The following is a 27116-nucleotide window of genomic DNA, read 5'->3' on the forward strand; positions in this document are numbered from 1 at the left end:
GGCTGTATATTGTCACCCTGCTTATTTAACTTCTATGCAGAGTACATCATGAGAAACGCTGGACTGGAAGAAACACAAGCTGGAATCAAGATTCCCGGGAGAAATATCAATAACCTCAGATATGCAGATGACACCACCCTTATGGCAGAAAGTGAAGAGGAACTAAACAGCCTCTTGATGAAAGTGAAAGAGGAGAATGAAAAAGTTGGCTTAAAGCTCAACATTCAGAAAACGAAGATCATGGCATCCCGTCCCATCACTTCATGGGAAATAGTTGGGGAAACAGGGGAAACAGTGTCAGACTTTATTTTCTGGGGCTCCAAAATCACTGCAGATGGCGATTGCAGCCATGAAATTAAAAGACGCTTACTTCTTGGAAGAAAAGTTATGACCAACCTACATAGTATATTCAAAAGCAGAGACATTACTTTGCCAACTAAGGTCCATCTAGTCAAGGCTATGGTTTTTCCAGTGGTCATGTATGGATGTGAGAGGTGGACTGTGAAGAAGGCTGAGCGCCGAAGAATTGATGCTTTTGAAGTGTGGTGTTGGAGAAGACTCTTGAGAGTCCCTTGGACTGCAAGGAGATCCAACCAGTCCATTCTGAAGGAGATCAGCCCTGAGATTTCTTTGGAAGGAATGATGCTTAAGCTGAAGCTCCAGTACTTTGGCCACCTCATGTGAAGAGTTGACTCATTGGCAAAGACTCTGATGCTGGGAGGGATTGGGGACAGGAGGAGAAGGGGACGACAGAGGATGAGATGGCTGGATGACATCACTGACTTGATGGATGTGAGTCTGAGTGAACTCCGGGAGTTGGTGATGGACAGGGAGGCCTGGCGTGCTGCGATTCATGGGGTCGCAAAGAGTTGGACACGACTGTGTGACTGAACTGAACTGAACTGACACTGTTTTTACATTCCTAACTGGGCGGATAGCCACAAATTTTATACAACACTATGTTGGCATGAGTTTGGGGAAGCTGGTAGTCTTCCACATAGAGAGTAAGTGTATGGACTGCTGTAACATGTAACAAGGATACTTTGATAATATGTATTTAACTGCTGTATCCTTCCCTGTAGTTATTCCACTTGGAATTTTTCCTACAGATATACTTGTGTAAGTGCAAAATGACCTACCTTCAATGTTATTAATTAAAGTTTTATTTGTTGTTGTTAAAGACTGGTAAAAGTCTAAATGTCTGTGCATAGGAGTTTGGTTACATAATTATAGTTCAGCTGTTGAATGGAGTACTGTGTATTGGTAAACAAAGAATGAGAAAGCTCTTTATATGTTGAAATGAGAAAATCTTATCTGAAATGGAAAGAACAAGGTACAGAACAGTGTGTTATAGTGTGCTGCCATATGGATTAAAAATCAGTCTGCAAATACTTTTTGCCACAATACACATAAGTCTGTACAAGTACAGATTTGCTTCTGGGGAGTGGTTTGAAGAAAGGTTTGGGAATAAGTTTTTTCCCTACGTCTGTTTTATAAGACTTGAACTTTGGATTATTTGAATATATTTCCTACACTACAAAACCCCCTCTTTTGTTGATATTAATAAACCCCTCTGGGTCTACCAAAATTTTAGCTCATAAACATTTATTTTGTTTCCCCCTCCAACATTTAAAAAATTAAGCTCATTTTTAATCCAACATTTCTTGGTGTTTTGCAGGAAAAGCTTATTTCATATTTTCAGTTTACATAGTTCATGATGGTTGTAGATATTGACATCCTCATTATTTCTTATTGTATTCTGGAGGTAAAAGCTGGGTGAAAAAGGTCTGAACATCTTTTTTCAACACTTTGGAAGAATATTGCCAAATTGCCCTTTGAAAGATTATACCAATTTACATTCTCACCTGCAGTGAATGGATAGGCCCCTTTTCTTGAACTCTCATTGGCACTTGTGCAATCATTCTCTAAATTCCAATTTTATGGGTTGCACTCATATCTCATTATTTTAATTTTTCATGTTCTAAATTGCAATGAGTTTGAAGACTATTTCAAAATTTTATTAATCATTTAAGCTCTTAAAAAATCTTTTTCTGCCTTTTAAACTATGCAATACATTGATTTCATTTTCACAGTATATGATTCAAACTGTATGGAAAAATGCAAATGTAGGTTAGTATATGGTGTTAGGTAAAGAATCTAATTATATTTCCCCATAGTTAACACAATTTTTAAGTTGCCATTCATTAAAAATCTACTTGTTCTATACTGAGCACCAAAGTGCTTCACTAATTCTAAATTCTTGGATGTATCACAGAATTTAGGGTCTGTTTCATTAAACTGTCTGCCTAGTATCAGGCTGGAAACATAGCATCTAGATATTTTTGCTTAAGAGTTTTAAATCCATTCTTTATTCTTTTGCTGCATACTTTGGACATGCACATTTAAATCTAATTACATTAAATTTATAATTGAAATGTAGGAGTTCTGAGATTTTGCAACATTAATTTTTCTCATCTGAGAACATGTTTTACTCCATTCATTTACCGCTACTTTCATATTCCCCAGTAAAATTGTGTGTGTCTGTATGCTGGCAAGCATATTTCTTGTTAAGCTTACTCCAAGGTATTGGAAATTTATAGCCCCTTCCCTGGTGACTAGATTACTTTATGGTGCTCTTTCGACTTTGTGTCCTTTTATATCACTCAGCATCCCTGAGGTCCCCTGCTGTCAGAGCAGTTGACGGGAGGTTCACATGCCATCAGTCTGATGGATATTATTTATTCTCCTTGGGCTTGAGCTGACCACCTCTTAGTCTCCTTTTATGGCCTGTAGAGAGTTTGCAGTGACCCTCTGCTGGAGCAAGGACCAGGAGCTGTAGTAGCTCTCCTTCATTTACATAAACAGCTAACTTGTTGGCTGCCAGCCTTTAGTGCCCCTCCACAGAGGGCTCACCACTTGTGCTTCTGATCCCTGCTTGGATATCTGATTCCAGGCACTTCCTTCCTCACAGAGCTTGTCCCCACCCAGGGCTCCCCCACCCCCAACTACCGAGAAGAAAGTCAATTGCTTGTTTCCATTTGACCCCAGCGAATTGTTCCTATATTGACTAAATAACAATTCGGGATTGCAGAACATGCAAATGAGCCTGGTCCTCAATCAGAAAATTTTTAAGAGGAAAAAAAAGAAAATAGTGGTCCTTTTCTCTTGAAACTCTTTATACCATGCACTTTTCAAGTGTTTTTTTTTTTTAAGGTAAAATAAAATCTGACATTAAATTTTTTTTCTTTTCTATTTTTTTTTCCAGCAAAGAATTGTGGTGAAATACACATAACAAAATTTACCATCATAAATTTTTTAAGTGGACGGTTCAAAAGTGCTAAGCACATGCACATTGTTGTGCAACCGATCCCTAGAACTTTTTCATCTTGCAAAACTGAAACTCTATACGCATTAAATAATAGCCACCCACTAATCCCTCTCCCAAGCCCTGGCAACGATCATTCTACTTTGTTTCTCTGAGTCTGAGGACTCTTGATACCTTAGAGAGTGAAATCAGACAGTGTCTTTTTGCAACTGGTTTATTTCATGTAGCAGAATGTCCTCAAGGTTCTTTCCTTCATGGTAGCATAAGTGAGAATCTCCTTCCTTTTTTTTTTTGGCCGTCAGGTGAGATCTTACTTCCCCAAACAGAGATGGAACCTGTGCTCTCTGCAGTGGTGGAAGCTCAGAGTCTTAACCACCAGACCACCAGGGAAGTCCTTCTCCTCTCCTTCCTTTTTAAGACTGAATAATATACCACTCCATGTACATATCATATTTTATTTATCCATTCTTCCATTCATAGACATTTGGAATGCTTCTACATTTTTGGCTATTGTGAACAGTGCTGCTATGAACATGGGTATACACATTTCTCTACGAGACATGTGATTTCAATTACTTTCTTTTAAAAAAATTTTTATTGATGTATAGTTGATTCACAATGTTCTGTTAATTTCTACTGTATAGCAAAGTGACTCACTCATATATATATATATGTAATCTTTTTTATATCTTTTCCATTATGGTTTATTGTAGGATATTGAATATAGTTCTCTGTTTTCTGTGTTGTACAGTAAGACTTTGTTGTTTATCTGTTCTATATTCAATTACTTTCTAAGTGTTTTACTAAGGTTATCTCATTTAATCCTTATTGCAACTTTATCAATCGGGTATTATTAATAGTCAAGGTTTATTAATGTGAAAACTGAGGGCAGAGAGGCTAAGTAAACAGTTGTGTATGTGTGTGTGTTCAGTCACGTCCAACTCTTTGTGGCCTCATAGACTGTAGCCTGCCAGGTTCCTCTGTCCATGGAACTTTCCAGGCAAGAATACTGGGCTGGATTGCCATTTCCTTCTCCAGAGGAACTTCTTGACACAAGGATTGAACCTGTGTCTTCCGTGTCTCCTGCATTACCACTGAGTCACCGGAGAAGCTCCTTTTAAGGTATATCTTATACTAAAATATCCTGTATAATGACTTGAAATACTACTCCAGGAAGGAAAAATGAGCCTGAGCACGAGAGTTTTCATAGTTAAATAGGCAATGTGGGGTTTGGAAAAATTGGTGATGGAGTCACCCCATGACCTGCATTCCTATATCATTGATTTGATGACGTCCTAACTCACATATATTCCCTTTATGCTTTTGCAGTATAAATTCCAAAACTTCATGAGAAATGTAAAAATGTGTTCTGGGGAGTTTTTTTAAGTCAGTTGTCTATAAAATGTATTATATATTGGTCATAATATATATATCAATATCATATATATTGGTTTTTTCTTTTTCTTTTTTTTCAACTTAGCTACACATTAAATTCTCCATCTTCTTTAAGGATCAAAACACTGCTGAGTTTTCAGGATTGAGAAACGAATGTCTTTATTTCCTGCCCTCCAAAATAAATCATTTGGGTTGTTTTTCCCAAGCTAAATTGTATTTAACTTCCTTTTAATTTTTTTTTTTTACCACCAGACTTTTTAAAGTTAGCATAAAATCTATACCTAGCAAACACATTTCTTTAAAAAAAAAAAAAAAAGTAAAGTCCTTTCTAGAGATAGAAATCATTGAATACTTTTTTCATAAAATTATTCGCAAAATAGATGAATGCTTTACTAAGTCCAATGAGTTTTAGTTTTTCAATGATATATGCTGCAGTGGATAAATAAAGAAAATATTTGAGGAAATTTAAAAAGTGGCCTCAATTTAAAAATAAGTAAAGCAAGATCCTACTAGGGAGGGAACATTATTTGTTACTCTATATTTAAAATGTATTTATTTATTTATTTCTGGCTGTGTTGGGTCCTAAGTGCCGCGTGGGCATTGGTCGGGGTGCTGTGCGCCTCGGACACTCTGTTGGTGCACGGGTTCTCCCTGTGGTGCCTTCTCTTGTTGCGGAGCACTGGCTCTAGAGCAGTCTGCCTTCAGCAGTTGCAGCATGCAGGCTCAGTAGTTGCGGCTCCCAGACTCTAGCGCACAGGCTCAGCAGCTGTGGCACATGGCTCAGTTGCTCTGTGCCATGTGGGATCCTCCCTGACCAGGGATTGAACCCTCTCTTCTGCACTGGCAGGCGGGTTCTTTGCCACTGAGCCATCAGGGAAGCCTGACTCTACCTTTTTTTTTTTAAAATTACACGACATTAATTCGCTGCTTGGACAGATTATTATTTTATTTTTTTATTTGGCCTCTCGGCATGCAAAATCCTAGTTCCCCAAACAGGAATAAAAACTACAACCCCTCCATTAGAAGCATGGAGTCTCAACCACTGGATGGCCAGGGAAGTCCAACTGTTCTGTTACTCGACTTTGATCACATTTACATGATAGGATTTTAGGGCAAAAGTATAGGTATCTTACCATAGGGATGGAGGTGATAATATCATAATATCATAATAAGGTTAATAGTCAGGCTTCTCTGGCTACGTAACAGAACCCCAACTCAGATTTGTTTTGTGATTTCAATTGCTCATGGAATCCTTGACAGGGTTGACAGATATCACTCACTGCAGACAGGATGTATGTTGTATGATGCCTTGGTATGGTATATGAAATAATAGGTCTTTACTCATAAAGTGGTTAAGAACATGTTTTATAAAATGTTCGTTCTGAGCATTTTTTTGGGGGTGGGTAACTTTGTTTTAAAATAATTTCAAACAGAGAAAAGTTACAAGAATAGTATGAGGAACTATCAAATGCCTATTGTTCAGATTTACCAGTGGTTTATATTTTGTCCTATTTCTTTAAAACTTTCTCTCTTCTTTTTTAATTGAAGTATAATTGATATACAACATTCTACTAGCTTTCAGAGTGATTTGCTATTTGTATATGTCCCACTTAAAAATTAATTTATTTTAAAGATTATTTTTTTATTTATTTTTGGCTGTGCTGGGTCTTGAGGGCAACACCTAGAGAAAGCAATGAAGGCCCAGCACAGCCAAAAATAAATTAAAAAATAAAATTTTCAGTTCAGTTCAGTTCAGTCGCTCCATTGTGTCCGATTCTTTGCGACCCCATGAATCACAGCACGCCAGGCCTCCCTGTCCATCACCAACTCCCGGAGTTCACTCAGATTCACGTCCATCAAGTCAGTGATGCCATCCAGCCTCTGTCGTCCCCTTCTCCTCCTGCCCCCAATCCCTCCCAGAATCAAAGTCTTTTCCAATAAGTCAACTCCTCGCATGAGGTGGCCAAAGTACTGGAGTTTCAGCTTTAGCATCATTCCTTCCAAAGAAATCCCAGGGCTGATCTCCTTCAGAATGGACTGGTTGGATCTCCTTGCAGTCCGAGGGACTCTCAAGAGTCTTCTCCAACACCATAGTTCAAAAGCATCAATTCTTCGGCTCTCAGCTTTCTTCACAGTCCAACTCTCACATCCGTAGATGACCACAGGAAAAACCATAGCCTTGACTAGACGGACCTTAGTCGGCAAAGTAATGTCTCTGCTTTTCAATATGCTATCTAGGTTGATCATAGCTTTCCTTCCAAGGAGTAGGAGTCTTTTAATTTCATGGCTGCAGTCACCATCTGCAGTGATTTTGGAGCCCCAGAAAATAAAGTCTGACACTATTTCCACTGTTTCCCCATCTATTATTTCCCATGAAGTGATGGGACGGGATGCCATGATCTTCGGTTTCTGAATGTTGAGCTTTAAGCCACTTCTTCACTCTCCTCTTTCACTTTCATCAACAGGCTCTTTAGTTCCTCTTCACTTTCTGCCATAAGGGTGGTGTCATCTGCATATCTGAGGTTTTTGATATTTCTCCCGGCAATCTTGATTCCAGGTTGTGTTTCTTCCAGTCCAACCTTTCTCATGATGTACTCTGCATAGAAGTTAAATAAGCAGAGTGACAATACACAGCCTTGACATACTCCTTTTCCTATTTGGAACCAGTCTGTTGTTCCATGTCCAGTTCTAACTGTTGCTTCTTGACCTGCATACAGATTTCTCAAGAGGCAGGTCAGGTGGTCTGGTATTTCCATCTCTCTCAGAATTTTCCACAGTTTATTGTGATCCACACAGTCAAAGGCTTTGGCATAGTCAATAAAGCAGAAATAGATGTTTCTCTGGAACTCTCTTGCTCTTTCCATGATCCAGTGGATATTGGCACTTTGATCTCTGGTTCCTCTGCCTTTTCTAAAACCAGCTTGAACATCAGGAAGTTCACGGTTCACGTATTGCTGAAGCCTGGCTTGGAGAACTTTGAGCATTACTTTACTAGCATGTGAGATGAGTGCAATTGTGAGATTAACTATTTTATTTTTTTGGATGGTTCAGACAGTAAAGAATCTACCAACAATACAGAAGACCAGTGTTCGATCCCTGGGTTGGGAAGGTTCCCTGGAGAAGAGAATGGCAATGCATTCCTGTATTCTTGCCTGGAAAATCTCATGGACAGAGGAGTCTGGTGGGCTATAGTCCATGGGGTTGCAAAGAGTTGGACACAACTGAAGAACTAACACTTCACTCTCTAGTTGTGGTGTGTGGGCTTCTCATTGCGATGGCTTATCTTGTTGCAGAGCATGACTCTAGAGTGTGAGGCCCTCAGTAGTTGCATGTGCAGGCTTAGTAACTGCACAGTGGCTCAGTTGCCCCGTGGCATGAGATCTTTCCAGAGTAGGGATCAAACCCTTGTTCCCTGCATTGATAGGTGAACTCTTAACCAATGGACCACCAGGGAAGTCTCCCATTTGTTTTTATACTATTCTCTATACCTATAGACATACTTACATATAACACATATATGTCTTTATAGATACATATGTCTGTATAGATATATGCACTCTATATATTATATATGTGTAAAAATATATTCATATTTTTCTCTGAACCATTTGAGAGTGTGTTAGAGGTATTATGCCTCTTTATCCTTAAATACTTGAGTATGTTTTGCTAAGCACAAAGAATTCTTTTACATAATTGAAATTGCAGTCACAAACTCGGAAAATTTATTATTGATTTTATACTATTATCTAGTCTATATAGTCCCTGTTCAAATTTTAGCAGCTAAATCGATAGTATCCTTTCTTTCTCCCTAGTCTAGGATCCAATCAGGGTGCATTTACCGTATTTAATTGTCAAATATCTTTCCTTTCCTTTAATCTACAACAGTTTCATCAGTCTTGTTACTTTTGGAGAATAGAGGCCAGGTGTTTAATAGAATGTTCTTCAATTACACTGGTGAGTATGTGGGGAATGGAGGGAGAGAGAGCAATGACAGGGGCTTCACAGGCAGTCTTGACAGTGTGCTCATTATCTCTGCAGTGGTTTCCATTCTACCTTACAGGTAGCTCTAGACAGACGACACATGAGACAGAATGCTCATCGATTTAAATCAGACAATGCAATATTATTGGAAAATGTTGGAACATGTGGATGTAATCAGAGTATCAGTGATGAATCCTTCAAATCATTTTTTTAAAAATAATACTGTTCAGAGGTGGTCTCTAACCAAAACTCCTAAATAGCGAGCGGCTATGTTGAATATATCATAGAAATTTATAGCTCAGTGGAGCTGGATATTATTTAGTGCATTTTATAGAATAAGAACTTCAGATTCACTGAGCTTAGGAAATTTGACTTGGAAAGCCAAGATCAGATTCCACATCATCCTGATTCCTTGCCCAGCGCTCTTGTTTTTCATTCTGCCCCAAATGATCAAAATTATGCTTCACTGTAATTGTCACCTTGAATCCCATTTGTGATTTGGTGGTAATCCAGTTTTCAGTGTAGGCATCTCTTTATTAAACAAATGAAGCTTTACCAGGAAATTTCTCATTTTAAGGGCTACCACTTAAAAAGCATTACTAAAATTGGCAGCTATTTTGTATCTCAAGACATTCATTCTGCCACTAGAAATGTTTCTATAGCCAAATGAACAACTGTTTTGATACGTTAATTTCTGATGTGTAAACTTTTATATTTTCGTTACTGATCTTAAGAAAACAGAGTTTCTCCATCAATTGTTCTAATTTAAGAACAATGTACTCCAGAGGAATGCAGATCCATTCCTCTTGTTGGTGACAATAATTGTGTACACAGCTTTCCCTTCAACAGGGAGAAATGGCTGAAGGTCAGACTAGTGCAGTGGCGAGAGTACACGTGTGTGCTCAGCTGTGTCTGTCTCTTTTCGACTCCATGGACTGTAATCCGCCGGGCTCCTTTGTCCATGGGATTTCCCAGGCAAGAATACTGGAGTAGGTTGCCATTTTCTCCGCCAGAGGATCTTCCCAACCCAGGGATTGAACCTGAGTCTCCTGTGGCTCCTGCATTGCAGGCGGATTCGTTACCACTGAGCCACCCAGGGAAGCTCTTAGTGGGAAGAGCATGAACTCTGATTAGCCAGATGGAGTTGCAAAGCCTGTAGCAGAGAATACTAGCAGTATGAGCTTCATTCCTCATCTGTGTAATGGAAGAGATAGTGCTGATTATCTGACTCTCTGGAGCTGTAAGTACTTACTCTTAAGGATGACAGAAATGTTATCTCATGGTGTAAGTTCTCAATTGTGATTATTTTCAGCTGGGTAATTGCCCAAGTGCTGCGCCCTGAGTAGGTATTAAGGAGCATCATTAGAGGGTGTGGAAGCTGATCCTACCAGCTGGTGCTAAAAATAATTTAAGACTGTCATAAACAGTCCATATAATTATTCTTTAAACTTGCTTTGCCCCAGGTTTGGGATTAGCAGTTAGCAACAATATTACACTCCTCCATTAAAAAAAAAAAAACCCACAACTTCTTTCATTCTTCAAAGATACTCCAGATTTTAATTTTCACCAGGTTTCCCCAACATAAAAATGTTTTGGGGGTCCATTATGCTAGGGCTTTTTCTGTTTCCTTTGGGTGGCTATTACTGTACTTACGAATTCCTTTTTAAAAAATATTTTATTTATTTATTTTTTAATTTAATTGATTTATTTATTTTACTTTACAATATTGTATTGGTTTTGCCATACATTGACTTGAATCCACCACTGGTGTACATGTGTTCCCCATCCTGAACGCCCCTCCCTCCTCCCTCCTCATACCATCCCTCTGGGTCATCCCAGTGCACCATCCCCGAGCACCCTGTATCATGCATCAAACCTGGACTGGTGATTCGTTTCACATATGATATTATACATGTTTCAATGCCATTCTCCCAAATCATCCCACCCTCGCCCTCTCCCACAGAATCCAAAAGACTGTTCTATACATCTTTGTCTCTTTTGCTGTCTTGCATACAGGGTTATCATTACCTTCTTTCTAAATTCCATATATATGTGTTAGTATACTGTATTGGTGTTTTTCTTCCTGGCTTACTTCACTCTGTATAATAGGCTCCAGTCTCATCCACCTCATTAGAACTGATTCAAATGTATCCTTTTTAATGGCTGAGTAATACTCCATTGTGTATATGTACCACAGCTTTCTTATCCATTCATCTGCTGATGGACCTCTAGGTTGCTTCCATGCCCTGGCTATTGTAACCAGTGCTGCAATGAACACTGGGGTACACGTGTCTCTTTCAGTTCTGGTTTCCTCAGTGTATATGCCCAGCAGTGGGATTGCTGGGTCATAAGGCAGTTCTATTTCCAGTTTTTTAAGGAATCTCCACACTGTTCTCCATAGTGGCTGTACTAGTTTGCACTCCCACCAGCGGTGTAACAGGGTTCCCTTTTGTCCACATGAATTCCTTATTTAATTGAAAAGGTGCCCCAGGAATTCAGACCATACATTGATTCAGACTGGACACTTTCACTACCTTGACCCAGAGTTCAATCCCTGGTGGAGAGCTAATATCGTGAGGGTTGGTGAAAATAAAAAAAAAGAAAAGACCCAAGAGTCCATAGTAAGTTAAAGAATCTAGACACAGAAAAGAGATTTCTTGAAATTTTAAAGTATTTCTGTGCTTTTTGTTTTCCTATTAGTTTTCTCATCTCTAAAGCAAAGTGGTAAAATAAATGTCACAGTCTTTCATATGAATATTTCCTTCCTGTTCAAGTTGGTAATGTCGTTAGGTGTGAATTACAAAGGTCTGAAATTGGGACCTATATTGGAAACGGCAACTCAACAATATAATGACTGTATTGCAAATTGGAAGCTGACACAGACTCACTCGCCTGCTGAATGGATTTCTCTCCTTTCTACCACGGAGGTGCTGCTCCCTGCTCTTATCTTTCTGTCTGAACAGAAAACACACCGAGTATTACCAATTACCTGTATGAATCAGTCCTTTCGAATTTGACAGTTTTCTTGGAAAAACATTTTAAAAGCCATTTGGCTAGCATGTGAAGATTATAAAACGGCTAATTTGGAAGGAACAGGGGAGACGGCAGGTCCAGGCATTCCCCAGTCTGACAGTCGGCCAACCAGGCCCTTTATCATTCAAAACGATAAAATAAGTTATTCTAATGAAAGAGGTGAATTTTTGTAGTTTTAGTTTCACCATCCTTTCCACTTCGTTTTTATCATTGTCTTCCAGGCACAGAATACAAAGATAAAAGTAAACGAGAATACTGTGTTAAAAAATCTGTATCTATAGAAAGAAAGGCAATCTTTTATTTCATAAATTTAAAATGAGTCGTTAATTTTTGGCTGCTGCGGGTCTTCATTGCTGCATGTGGGCTTTCTCTAGGTGTAGTGAGTTGCGGCTACGCTTTGTGGTGCGGTGTGGTCTTCTTGCAGTGGCGTCTCTAGCTGTGGAGCGCAGACTCTAGACTTCAGTAATTGTAGCACAAAGGCTCTGTAGTTGCGTTACTTGGGCGTCAGTAGTTGTGGCATGGCATGTGGAATCTTCCCAGACCAGAGATCAAACCCGTGTCCCCAGCATGGGCATTAATTTTTATTCTTTATTCTAATGGTGCATAAACATATATACACAGGCTACTAAAGAATATACAACATATGAACACACATATATTTGTGTACTTTATTTCAGGCCACCTTAATTTATGTTTGTAAACAATGTTTAAAATATTCAGTAAAAATGTGGTGATGAGAAGGCTGAACTTGATAACTGGGGACTGGACATTTTCCAGGTGGCAGGCACATGCTAGACACAACAGCGTCTCAGTCCCAGGTGTGGTTTTTGTGCTGGTGCAGGCAGCTCTCAATCCTGAGCTGCACCGAGCTTCCCTCTCCTGGCATCTCTATTTCAAAAAGAGCCCCTCAGGTGAAGGGAAAGCTGTAACTGCTGAAACTAGAAACAAATATGATAAAAAGCACTAGTAGAGTTTTGGTGGCATGTAGTAAGCTATTTGGAGAAGGGAATAGCAAGCCACTCCAGTATTCTTTCCTGGAGCATTCTATGCACAGGGGAGCCTGGCGGGGTCGCAAAGAGTTGGACACGACTGAGCAACTAACACTTTCATGGTAAGCTTTCTTTCTTGGTAGTCTTACAGAGTAGCAAATTTTCTTTTCTGCCTGCTTTTGAAAAATCTGTCCCTTGGGAGAACCTCTGATGATCAGCCCTGGTCTGATATTGATTTCCTTTCGAAGACCACTGCTCACGTTGGGCGGCCGTTTCCTGAAGTGCCTCCTGTCACATGGGGCTGGGGCTCTAGGTGGAAGAATGAGGGGAGAGCTGGGAGGGAACAGCTGTCTGTCACATAGTAAACAGTGACGGCTGCCCATCAGGGCCCAGCTGGAACGCATGGCAGGCTGCAGGGACCAAACAGAGCCGCTGAAATTTGGATCCTTCCACCTAGCTCCTGACCCTATGGAATCACAGAGCAGGAGTTATTCTTATATACTTGAAGTTCCTAATTTTTATTCTGCTCCACACATTGCTTTTGATTTTACTCAGAGGAACCAAAAGAAGCCCTGAGAAGCAAAGAGAGTGGTATTTCGGGAACTTGAGTGCAAAAGTCTCCACTGAAACCCCACTTAGATGCTAACAAAAATCAGTTGTATTTTCCAGCTTGATGCCTACCTTGAGAATGAATACTCTCATGTCATCTGTTGGTTACTGTTGATTATATACCAGTGGGCCATAAAAATGAAAGATTAAAGTCACAATATGTTTAGTACTGGCTTTCAGAGATGACTTTAAAAAACAAACAAACTCACTGGCTGCAGAAATGAAATGTTTAGTCATTTCTGACACCGATGTGGTCAAAGCAGCCTGTTTTGGACACCGACTACTTTCAGGTCTCAAGAAACTCCGGCTATTAATGCTTGCTTAGGGTTGTTCCACCTACTTACAGGCAATTCAATCCATCCGTCAAGGTTTGCTAATGTTGCTTTATGTGCATTCTACAAAAGAAGCAGAAGACACACATTAAGTCATAAATTCTTGGAGAGTTTACGATTTAACGAGAACCAGAGAGAACACAAACAAATAGAGAACTGTAAACATAAAAGACAAAACCAAAAAAAGCTCTCTTCCTTATAGTGTACTTGCTGCCTTTAGTAACAGAGGAGTTACTCCTGTGCCAAGGGCACTGGTAGTGTTACTAGTGGGTGTTCAGGAAACGAAAGTCTTTTTAGTATTTTTCCTCTCTTCAAAAAGTGGTAAATGTAGCACCACCGTTTCATAGTTCCTAATTCATAAAGTATACAGCACAGCTTTGATAGAGAAGTAGCAATGTTCTCGTGTATCAGAAATGATCACTGAATTGGGCAAAGTAGTCTGTTCCAATTATGCAGTGAACATGCTGTTTTGGAACTAAAGGGCAAGAATAGTGTGTGGAGGATTCTGAGGCTAAACTTTGTGATTCCATGGATCTAAACTAAGCTTGTCAATTTAGTTAATTCGTTGAAGGAACATTTGAGTGCCAACTACCTGCCCAATACACTTTCAGGGGATTTAAGAATGAGTAACAAAGAGGCCTTTCTCTCAATAAGCTTATGGTGTATGAGGATGAGGGTGGGGGGAGTTTGGGTGGAGAGCAAGTCAGCAGAAAATTGCATTAGTGTGTGGCGATTACTATAATGACTTTTATTTTCTATTTTTGGATTTAGTAGTAAAGTATGGATAGTTGGTAGCTATACTTCTTCGATAGTTTCTGGCGGAAGGGAATTGTGAATGATGGAACCGTTGCTGGTATAGCTGTTAAAGGTTAGAGAATTAAGGAACAAAAGAGAATTATGCTTACTGATGGAATTCTGGTATTCTGAGGGCAGTGAAATTTTCAGTCATGACTGTAAGGTGGAAGAGAGTCTGTAACGACCACTGTCAGTGGCTGGCTCATTTCTTCTCTGCCTTATCACTATAGTAACTCCAATGACTGAACTCCAGTGGCCTGAAGGATTCCTGTGGTAGTGTTGGTAGGCTGGATATTCTAGAGAATTGATGCCTCCTTCCCCCTTACCCCCAAATCCCATCAATAACTGGTGGGAGTAGGTGCATAAATACCCCAATTTTGCTCTCCCAGTGGGGATAACTCTGAGATTTGGCCCACAGAGTTCTACAGAGTGATTAATTGGTGGAAGCATTTAGGTGATCCTAGAAAATTGGGAAGGGTAATTATATTAACTGCTGGCAATCCCCCAATACCCCTTAACCAATCCAATTTTTCTTTAGAGGGGAAGGAACTTCCATAGGTCAATATCCAGAGATGAATAGTCATGTTTTGAGGGCCAGTCCACAGACTCCTGCTGAGAGAAGCAGATTTTCAAGTTTTTTACACATAATTGGTCATGTTTTATACCTTGCAACCTCCTTGGCTACGAATATAGATAGATTAGCAGTGGGCCAGTCTGTGAATCGGCCTAAATTAGGTAGCCATTCATTCATTCACTGATTCATTAAAAAAATATTTATTGAGACTCTGCAATGTGCCAACTACAACTCTAGGCATTGTGTAAAGCTGTGAACAAAGCAGATATAAATTCAATCCTTTACTGGTCTCTGAAAGCAATGCTTATGGAGATGGCAAGCAGGAAACGGTGGCCAAAGCTAGGAGATACACAATGGGTATGTCACACAGAAATGCAACAGCCACAGAAGGGAGAGACTCATGCCCGTGTGATAGTGGAAGATGAAGTTAAGGCAGAGTTAAGCAGAGACAGAGAAGGGCAAAGTCATGGTAACACTGGGACTCTAGAATGGGCATACCACAAACCTGCTGATGAGATGGTGGCAAGTAACTGACTTACAAAAGCTGCATCGGATTCTAAAGGACCACCCGGCTTCCAGACTCCACTTGTCTCTAAAAGCTGGCTTTGCTGTTCAGTTCGGTTGCTCAGTTGTGTTCGACTCTTTGCAACCCCATGGACTGCAGCATGCCAGGCTTCCCTGTCAATCACCAACTCCTGGAGCGTACTCAAACTCATGTCCATCGAGTCAGTGATGCCATCCAACCATGTTATCCTCTGTCATCCCCTTCTCCTCCTGCCTTCAATCTTTCCCAGAAGCAGGGTCTTTTCCAATGAGTCAATTCTTCACATCAGATGGCCAAAGTATTGGAGTTTCAGCTTTAGCATCAGTCCTTCCAATGAATATTCAGGAGAATTTTAAGCATTACTTTGCTAGCATGTGAGAAGAGTGCAATCATGCGGTAGTTTGAGCATTCTTTGGTATTGCCGTTCTTTCGGATTGGAATGAAAACTAAGCTAACCATTTCCAGTCCTGTGGCCACTGCTGAGTTTTCCAAATTTGCTGGCATATTGAGTGTAGCACTTTCACTGCTTCATCTTTCAGGATCTGAAGTAACTCAGCCAGAATTCCATCACCTCCACTAGCTTTGTTCGTAGTGATGATTCCTAAGGCCCTTGACTTTGCAGTCCAGGATGTCTGGCTCTAGGTGAGTGATCACACCATCATGGTTATCTGGGTCATGAAGATCTGTTTTGTATAGTTCTTCTGTGTATTCTTGAAGAAGGAAATGGCAACCCACTCCAGTATTCTTGCCTGGAGAATCCATGGACTGAGGAGCCTGGTGGGCTATAGTCCACAGAGTCACAAAGAGTCGGACACGACTGAGCGACTTCACTTCACTTCTGTGTATTCTTCCCACCTCTTCTTAATATCTTCTGCTTCTGTTGGGTCCATACCATTTCTGTCCTTTACTGTGCCCATTTTTGCATGAAATGTTCCCTTGGAATCTCTGATTTTCTTGAAGAGATCTCTAGTCTTTCCTATTCTATTGTTTTCCTCTGTTTCTTTGCACTGATCACTTAGGAAGGTTTTCTTATCTCTCCTTGCTATTCTTTGGAACTCTGCCTTCAGATGGGTATATCTTTCCTTTTCTCCTTTGCCTTTAGCTTCTCTTCTTTTCCTCACCTATTTGTAAGGCCTCCTCAGACAACCATTTTGCCTTCTTGCATTTCTTTTTCTTGGGGGTGGTCTTGATCCCTGCCTCCTGTACAATGTCACGAACCTCTGTCCATAGTTCTTTAGGCACTCTGTCTATCAGATCTAATCCCTTGAATAATTGTCACTTCCACCATATAATCATAAAGGATTTGATTTAGATCATATCTGAATGGTCTAGTGGTTTTCCCTACTTTCTTCAATTTAAGTCTGAATTTGTTAATAAGGAGTTCATGATCTGAGCCACAGTCAGCTCCCAGTGTTGGTTTTACTGTATGTATAGACCTTTTCCATCTTCAGTTGCAAAAAATATAATCAATTTGCTTTGCTCTAGGCCCAGTTTGTCCATATCTTTGGGGAACAAGATCCTGTTTTCTTATTTCCCATTGTATTGTTATGATTATGATTTTACAACAGGAAAAATGCATATACTACTGCATATATTCACTCATTAAGGAAACTTTTCATTTTAAAGCTGATTAACACAGAAATTTGAACATGGAATTAAATTTTCAGTTTTAACTGGAAAGGAAACAGAGGCGCAGTGAAACAAAGTGATCTTCTGTTAAGGAGAAAATCCTGACTCCAAATTCACAACATTTTAGGTCTATCAAGAGCAAATGCTAATAACCTCAATTACTGTGAACAGGCCTAGAAAAAAGGACACTTCTTGGGTATTCAGCATCCTGAACTGGCTTTCTTCATAGTTTCCAAACACATTACCCTCATTATGTATGTTTTACTAAATTTGCACTGGTCCAACCCATAGTTATCAGTGCCATTCTCTAATCTTCCTATTTATTCTTTTGTTTTATTCTACTGCATACATTTTTAACCCAATAGCATCAACATCACTTGGGAACTTGTTAAAAATGTAAATTATAGGGTCCATCCCAGAGCTTCTGAATCAGAATCTTAGGAGCTGACACTCAGCGATTTCTCATAAGCTCTCTGGTTGATTTTGATGGCATGCTAGTGTTTGGAAGTTATTGCTGCAGGTTAAGAAACCATCTGGATCCACTTGCAGCAGAGCGTTCTTACGGATACCTCTGGAAAAGTTTTTAAAAGAAGAGACACTATAGCCTTTGAAAAATTAATCTCTCTGTTTGATGCTTATGAGGCCTATTTTGGTGTTGTTGTTGATGACAATGATGTGTATTTGTATCAGTGTGTGTGTTTCAGTTCTAAGTACATCAATGCCAGTGGTGTGCTAGGAAATGTTTAACAACTGGCTCTCTGGAAAAAGAAAAGGAAAGACATCAATTCAGGATTTACTAATTTCTGTCATGTAAATACTCCCACTATGGCCAGTTTCAAGGTGTCAACATAATGTCTCTGAAAATGGAGCCGAGAAGAGATGTGGCGTGGGGAAGAGATCAGCATAGTCAACTCTCAGAAGTACTGCCTCTACCCCCTGATTTTTTAAAAAATTGAAGCATAGTTAATATACAATGATGTGTTAGTTCCAGATTTACAGCAAAGTGATTCAATTATATATCTATCGATCTGTTCTTTTTGAGATTTTTTTCCCCTTATAGGTTATTTCAAAATTTTGAATATAGTTCCTTGTGCTACACAGTAGGTCTCTGTTGTCCATCTATTTTATATATAATAGTGTGTGTATGTTATCCCCAAATCCTAATTTATTCCTTCCCTGCTTTCCCGTTTGGTAACCACAGGGTTGTTTTCTCTGTCTACCACTAATTTTAATTCTACACATTTAAGTATATAATTTAAGACATAGTTATACCTACATGTTTGGGGAATAAAATCTGAGAGAAAAAAATAAAGCTATAGGGCTGGAATTTTATCTTTGGGTAGGAAAAAAAAATGGTGTGATTAAAGATTTTAATTAGCATCTCAAACCATTCTTCCTTGATTTTAATGACTTTCAGAAATGTAACCAACAGAAAAAAAACTGAGATTAAGCATGTATTTATTTAAAATGTATTTTAAAAATAGCTCTCTTTATCACCCACTGCAACAAATCAGGCTATTTAAATACAGGGCATTTTCAACATAGCACTTTATGGCAATAAAACACTTTGCAAATCAATTTTATTGTTCCTCTCTGCAACCTCAAGAGGTAATAGATATGAACTCCCTATTTTTACAGATGAAGAAAGTAAGGCACAAAGATATCTTCAAACTTTCACATAGTGCCTTAATAGAAAGACTGGGATTAGGACTCAACCCCTGAAATTTCCCAGCCATAGTTTATTAGGTTGTTATTTTCTGAAATTTGAATAATTAAAAATGAGATTTTAATTGTGTATGGCCTGCAGAAGTGACAGATTTCTTTTCTTTTTTTCTTTTTGTTTTTGTGACAGATTTCTGAACGAGATCAAAGGTTCACCCTGTTGCTTGCCATCTCAGGCTTCCCATAGTCCTTGCCGAGAAGCATCTTTGAGGGCCAGTATCCTACATATTCCTAAACCGATCCACCCTCCAAACCATAGCTGGCTGGGTTGGAGCTGGACAACAGACCCACAGGTGGCCAATCAGTAGCTTGGCCTGTGGCCTAAACAAAACAAGACAATCTCTTTCTTTCCAGAACTTGGAATCATGAAGGATAAGAATATTAGCATGGGAACTGAAAGCTGAAGCTTATGATATAAAGATGTGCTGGAAAGGTCATGGTGGATTGTAGGTAAACTGAAGTTGTGAGATAGTAGAAATGACTAGTGAGTAGCAGGTTTGGCTTAGAGAATAGATACAGTGATTAGACTAGGAAGCAAGTAGTTAGAGCAAATAATATAAATAAATAAATGTTCACCAGAAAATAACAAACATGAGAAACAGACCATGTAGCAATTGGAAAGGGGGAGAGACAGAGAGAGTAGTGGTTTCCTAGGGTTGCTGCTGGGGCTGGCAGCTTGCCAGGTTCTATCCATGTATTTGTGTATAAGTTCTGCTGCTTAGAACAGGAAGTCTGTGTTAGTGACTTAGCCCAAAGAGGGTTTGTGGTCGTCAGGTAGCAAGAAGTCTGGAGGCAGGCATTCAGGGCTGGAGTCACAGCTCCACACTACGACCTACCAGGCTCCTCCAGCTTTGCTCTTTACCCTCCTTGACATGTGGCTTTCCTCCTGATATTAGCCATCTCATGGCCTCCGGCATCACATCCATTTGCATGCCCGAAGAAGTGATGAAGAGAAATGTGTTTTCCATACATAAATCTCAGGGATTCAAAACTTCTGCTTTTATCTTATTGGCCTGAACAGTAGCATTTTTGTGGACTCCTGGCCACAAAAATGGTAGAAAATAGAGTCTCTCCCTCTTCCCCTTTTCTCTTTTCCCCTCCCTTCCTTCCTCTTTTCCTCCTTTTTTTCCAGGGAATGTGTCGTTCCATTGTGCTCTGGAGTAAGGGTGAGGGTTAAAATTTGGAGCACTTACTATATGCTTTATATACATGATTATACCTCGTATTCACAGCAGCGCGATAAAGTATGACCCTGTTTTGTCAATGAAGAATAAAAAGGGACATAGAAAGGTTAAGCCAATTGCCTCATTCTCACAGTTAAGAGCTGGTAGAACCAGGATTCAAATTCAAGCAATTGACTTCAGAATCCATATTTTTAACCACTCATTAGACCCAGAGTATATCTACAGAAGAGTGACTGGATTCCAGAAACCATGCCATTGGACAAAAGGCTGAAGGAACTAGTATTTTCTTCAAAAAAAGAGAACATTTCTAAGGACTTGACTTCTTCCGGTGTGTGAAGGGATGAGGTGGAAGGGTGAAATTTTTATGTTGCTGTAGGACAGAACTAAAACTTGCCATGGAAACAATACAGAAAAGCAGATTTTAGCCTAATGTCAAGAAAGACCTTTCTAACCACTGGAGCTGTCCTGAGTTAGTATGCCCTACTGCTCAAAGTGAGTCTTTCTTTATCATGAAAGTTTATGCAGACTTCGATTACCAACTCTGTGGAATAAGATTCTTTAGGTAAAAGGTTGCTTTTCTAACTTGTGAATATTGTGATTCCCCTGCCCTTTACCTGGTGGCTTCCTTAGGCACCCAGGGCAGTGTCAGGGTGGGACAGCGTGAGAGAGCTTCAGCAGCATAGGAAAGAAAAGCAACCTCTCTGCCGAAGGTGCCTTGGAGGTGGATAGGAGGAAGCACGCTTATTTCCTAAGTGCAAAATTGTTTTCCCAATATGAATCCAGTGGGATTAAACTCACACCCCATGGTTCTTTGCCCTTATTTGTAATCAGGCACATGTAATCAGGCTTACAGGAAAACTCATCATTGCTCAGGAAGGAAGGAGCTTGATGAAACAAATCATCTAGCTTAATTTGAGAGGAACTCAAGGAGACATTTCTGAGTACATCTGTCAAAGAGGACATCTCTGGAGGGTGAATGGGTAAGAGAGGGGTGGAAGGATGCTATTAAAGCAAGAATGGGAAGCTTAGAGAATCAAGCCCAAATTTTCCTACTTCACAAAACCAGAGTCTTGGACCTGCTCTCTTCCTTATCCTTAGTCCTGCCTGGCATGGGTCCAGTCAGATCTGAGTTCTAATCCTGACTGTTCCTCTTAGTAGTTGTGAGATGGACCTTAGACATTTCAATAGCTCCTGAGTCTTTGCTTCAGCTTGTCAATCACCACCTGCCTCAAAGATTGTTGTCAGGATCAAAAAGCAGTGGACAAAGCTAAATATGGCTTTGTTGCTCAAAAATGTCTACCCTTCCCTCTTCTGCATCCAGGGAAGGAAATCTTCTAGAATTGTGCTATGCAAAGGGTAATTTCCAGACTGTCACTCATCCATGAACTGTTTGTTAGAGGTGAGATTAGCAGCTTGATTTAGTCCATAAATTAGGGGCACTGCTTCTTTCATCCAGGCAACCGACTGAAACAAAACAAAATCATCTGAACTGGACAGTGTCTAGTGACCTAGTCCTTACGCTCTATACAAGTGCCTCATCTCATCGTGGGATCAGTGACAAATATTCCATGGACCAGCACTTGCAGTAGCGCTGTTTCCTGGAAGCTTAGAATAAAGATTAAACACGTAGTAAAAAGGACCTAGAAGCCTTTGAACTGCCTAAGTTCAAATCCTGATTCCACTGTTCAGCAATTCTAGGTGAGTTACTTACCTTGTTGTATTTCAGTAATCTCATTTGTCAAGTGGACATATTAATTGTATCTGTGAGTTCACTTATGTGTAAACTTTAGAACAGAGCCTGGCATCAAGTAAGTACCATGTAAGATTTTGCTATTACTATTGGGGAAACTTTAAAAGTAAATTTTGGTCTTATAGGAACTAAGGTGATTTGTTTTCACTCTCTTATAGATTACATTTTTTGTCAGAACTCTCCACCATGACTTGTCCGTCTTGGGTGGCCCTACATGGCATGGCTCATAGTTTGACTGAGTTGGACAAGGCTATAGTCCATGTGATTAGACTGGTTAGATTGTGATCAGTATTCCTGCCTTGAGAACCCCATGAACAGTATGAAAAGGCAAAAAGATAAGACACTGAGAGATGAACTCCCCAGGTCTGTAGTTGCCCAGTATGCCACTGGAGATCAGTAGAGAAATAATTCCAGAAAGAATGAAGAGATTGAGCCAAAGCAAAAACAACACCCAGTTGTGGATGTGACTGGTGATGAAAGCAAGGTCTGATGCTGTAAAAAGCAATATTGCATAGGAACCTGGAATGTTAGGTCTATGAATCAAGACAAATTGAAAGTGATCAAACAGGAGATGGTAAGAGTGAATGTCAACATTTTAGGAAACAGAGAACTAAAATGGACTGGAATGGGTGAATTTAACTCAGATGACCATTATATCTACTACTGTGGGCAAGAATCCTTTAGAAGAAATGGAATAGCCATCATTGTCAACAAGAGTCCAAAATGCAGTACTTGGATGCAGTCTCAGAAACGACAGAATGATCTCTGTTCGTTTCCAAGGCAAACCATTCAATATCACAGTAATCCAAGTCTATGCCCCAACCAGTAATGCTGAAGAGGCTGAAGTTGAATGGTTCTATGACGACCTACAAGACCTTTTAGAATAAACACTCCAAAATGATGTCCTTTTCATTCTAGGGGACTGGAATGCAAAAGTAGGAAGTCAAGAAACACCTGGAGTAACAGGCAAATTTAGCCTTGGAGTACAGAATGGAGCAGGGCAAAGATTAATAGAGTTTTGCCAAGAGAATGCACTGGTCATAGCAAACACCCTCTTCCAACAACACAAGGGAAGACTCTACACATGGACATCACCAGATGGACGACACCAAAATCAGACTGATTATATTCTTTGTAGCCAAAGATGGAGAAGCTCTATACAGTCAACAAAAACAAGACCAGGAGCTGACTGTGGCTCAGATCATGAATTCCTTATTGCCAAATTCAGATTTAAATTGAAGAAAGTAGGGAAAACCACTAGACCATTCAGGCATGGCCTAAATCAAATTCCTTATGATTATACAGTGGAAGTGAGAAATAGATTTAAGGGACTAGATCTGATAAACAGAGTGCCTGATGAACTATGGACAGAAGTTCGTGACATTGTACAGGACCCAGGGAGCAAGACCATCCCCACAGATAAGAAATGCAAAAAAGCAAAATGGCTGTCTGAGGAGGCCTTACAAATAGCTGTGAAAAGAAGACAAGCAAAAAGCAAAGGAGAAAAGGAAAGATATACCCATTTGAATGCAGAGTTCCAAAGAACAGCAAGGAGAGATAAGAAAGCCTTCCTCAGCGATCATTGCAAAGAAATAGAGGAAAACAATAGAATGGGAAAGACTAGAGGTCTCTTCAAGAAAATTAGAGATACCAAGGGAACATTTCATGCAAAAAATGGGCTTAATAAAGGACAGAAATGGTATGGACCTAACAGAAGCAGAAGATATTAAGAAGAGGTGGCAAGAATACACAGAAGAACTGTACAAAAAAGATCTTCATGACTCAGATAAGAACAATGGTGTGATCACTCACCTAGAGCCAGGCATACTGGAATGTGAAGTCAAGTGGGCCTTAGGAAGCATCACTAAGAACAAAGCTAGTGGAGGTAGTGGAATTCCAGTTGAGCTATTTCAAATCCTAAAAGATGATGCTGTGAAAGTGCTGCACTCAATATGCCAGCAAATTTGGAAAACTCAGCAGTGGCCACAGGACTGGAAAAAGTCAGTTTTCATTCCAGTCCCAAAGAAAGGCAATGCCAAAGAATGCTAAAGGAAAGTCACTCAGTCGTGTCCAACTCTTTGTGACCCCATGAACTGTAGCCGATCAGGCTCTTCCATCCATGGAATTTTCTAGGCAAGTGTACTGGAGTGGGTTGCCGTTTCTTTCTCCAGGGGATCTTCCCAAACCTGGGTCTCCCGCATTGTGAGCAGACGCTTTACCGTCTGAGCCACCAGGGAAGCCCAAAAGAATGCTCAAACTACTGCACAATTGCACTCATCTCACACGCTAGTAAAGTAATGCTCAGCATTCTCCAAGCCAGGCTTCAACAGTATGTGAACCATGAACTTCCAGATGTTCAAGCTGGATTTAGAAAAGGCAGAGGAACCAGAGATCAAATTGCCAACATCTGCTGGATCATCGAAAAAGCAAGAGAGTTCCAGAAAAACATCTATTTCTGCTTTATTGACTATGCCAAAGCCTTTGACTGTGTGGATCACAATAAACTGTGGAAAATTCTGAAAGAGATGGGAATACCAGACCACCTGACCTGCCTCTTGAGAAATCTATGCAGGCCAGGAAGCAACAGTTAGAACTGGACATGGAACAACAGACTGGTTCCAAATAGGAAAAGGAGTGCGTCAAGGCTGTATATTGTCACCTGCTTATTTAACTTCTATGCAGAGTACATCATGAGAAATGCTGGGCTGGAGGAAGCACAGCTGGAATCAAGATTGCCGGGAGAAATATCAAAAACCTCAGATATGCAGATGACACCACCCTTATGGCAGAAAGTGAAGAAAAGCTAAAGATCCTTTTGATGAAAGTGAAAGAGGAGAGTGAAAATTTGGCTTAAAGCTCAACATTCAGAAAACAAAGATCATGGCATCCGATCCTGTCACTTCATGAAAATAGATGGAGAAACAATGGAAACAGTGTCAGACTCTTTTTTGGGAGGCTCCAAAATCACTGCAGATGGTGACTGCAGCCATGAAATAAAAAGATGCTTACTGCTTGGAAGAAAAGTTATGACCAAACTAGACAGCATATTAAAAAGCAGAGACATTACTTTGCCAACAAAGGTCCGTCTAGTCAAGGCTATTGTTTTTCCAGTAGTCATGTATGGGTGTGAGAGTTGGACTATAAAGAGAGCTGAGCGCCAAAAGAATTGATGCTTTTGAACTGTGGTGTTGGAAAAGACTCTTGGGAGTCCCTTGGACTGCAAGGAGATGGAGATCCAACCAGTGCATCCTAAAGGAGATCAGTCCTGAATGTTCATTGGACGGACTGATGTTGAAGCTAAAACTTGAATATTTTGGCTACCTGATAAGAAAAGCTGATTCATTTGAAAAGACCCTGATGCTGGGAAAGATTGAAGGCAGGAGGAGAAGGGGACGCCAGAGGATGAGATGGTTGCATGGCATCACCGACTAAATGGACATGAGTTTGAGTGAACTCCGGGAGTTGGTGATGGACAGGGAGGCCTGGTGTGCTGCGGTCTATGGGTTCACAAATATTCGGACATGACTGAGTGATTTAACTGAACTGAACTGATAGATTACTTACTGTTTTGTGAATTTTTATTTTTTGTTCTTTTTCCTCTTTCCTCCCTCCCATCTTCCTTCCTTCCTTCCGTCCATCTCCTTTCCCCCTTCTCCTTTCTCTCTTTTCCTCTCCCCACTGCTCTCATTCTCCTGTTGAAACAGATGACATTGTGACCTTTTCTGCTACCACTAGTTATAATGAGCCCTTGGTGAATTCACTCATCAGTGTTAGTAATATTTAGGAAGCTTGGCTTAGAGTAGGTTGAGACTTAAAGTACTCATCCTGGGAAAGATGATCTCTGCATCATTTTTTTTCGAGGGAAAAGATAGAGATTTTGTGGTTTCCCTGAGGAAAGCAGATTTACTGACCTCTTTCCTCCCTGTTGCTTAGGATGGTGGTCTCTGTTCTTTTGACTGCTGCTCCTCTGACACCAGCTCTTCTCTAAGTACATAAAAGCCATCATATGGCAAAACCAATACAGAATTATAAAGTAAAATAAAGTAAAAATAAAAACAAAAATTAATTAAAAAAATAAATAAAATTAATAAAGTCTCAAAAAAAAAAAAAAGCCATCAGAGGCAATCTTCTGTGAGTTGGTTCCAAGTAATACATTTTCACATTTGTAACATAAAAACAAAGAGTTAACCACTTTTGTTTAAAACTGAAGCACTTCTGTAGTGTTCTAGGGCAATCAGAGTGCATAGCCTTGTGTAGCTGTGTGCATTTCTGCTAGATAATTCAACTTGTGAATTCCATCATATTCTTCATGGTCAGCTGTGAATAATATCCATCTTTGCCCATTTAGTCAGTGTCTCAGAGAATCTATTTTTATATATTGCCATTTCGGAACAAGACTTCAATCACTTGACTTGGCTTGTTTTTCCTGTGTGTGTGTCATTTGGGTGACATTGTCCTAAATTTTAATTCTTTCTTGTTTTCATTCTGTAAGCAATGAAGGAATCAGCATTGGATTATTTGGGGGAAATTATTTGTAGAATAAGAAAAAGCATTCACCAGATGTCCCACTCTACCTGTATCTTTCCCTATCATGTAAGCAGAGATTTGAACTCTATGTTAGCATATTCAAAAGCAGAGACATTACTTTGCCAACAAAGGTCCATCTAGTCAAGGCTATGGTTTTTCCAGTGGTCATGTATGGATGTGAGAGTTGGACTGTGAAGAAGGCTGAGCACCGAAGAATTGATGCTTTTGAACTGTGGTGTTGGAGAAGACTCTTGAGAGTCCCTTGGACTGCAAGGAGATCCAACCAGTCCGTTCTGAAGGAGATCAGCCCTGAGATTTCTTTGGAAGGAATGATGCTAAAGCTGAAACTCCGGTAATTTGGCCACCTCATGTGAAGAGTTGACTCATTGGAAAAGACTCTGATGCTGGGAGGGATTGGGGGCAGGAGGAGAAGGGGACGACCCAGGATGAGATGGCTGGATGGCATCATGGACTCGATGGACGTGAGTCTGAGTGAACTCCGGGAGTTGGTGGTGGACAGGGAGGCCTGGCATGCTGTGATTCATGGGGTCGCAAAGAGTCGGACACGACTGAGCGACTGAACTAAACTGAACTGAACTAGGGAGCTCTCACACATAAGTTGATTCTTATAATGACACCACTGGGATAGGCAACAGACATCATTAAGCCATCTTAACAATGACTTTGTGTATATGTTTGGAAAAGATGGAGTTATCAGCGTCCCAGC

Source organism: Capra hircus, chromosome 6 (genome assembly GCF_001704415.2).
Source record: "Capra hircus breed San Clemente chromosome 6, ASM170441v1, whole genome shotgun sequence".
NCBI lineage: Eukaryota > Metazoa > Chordata > Mammalia > Artiodactyla > Bovidae > Capra > Capra hircus.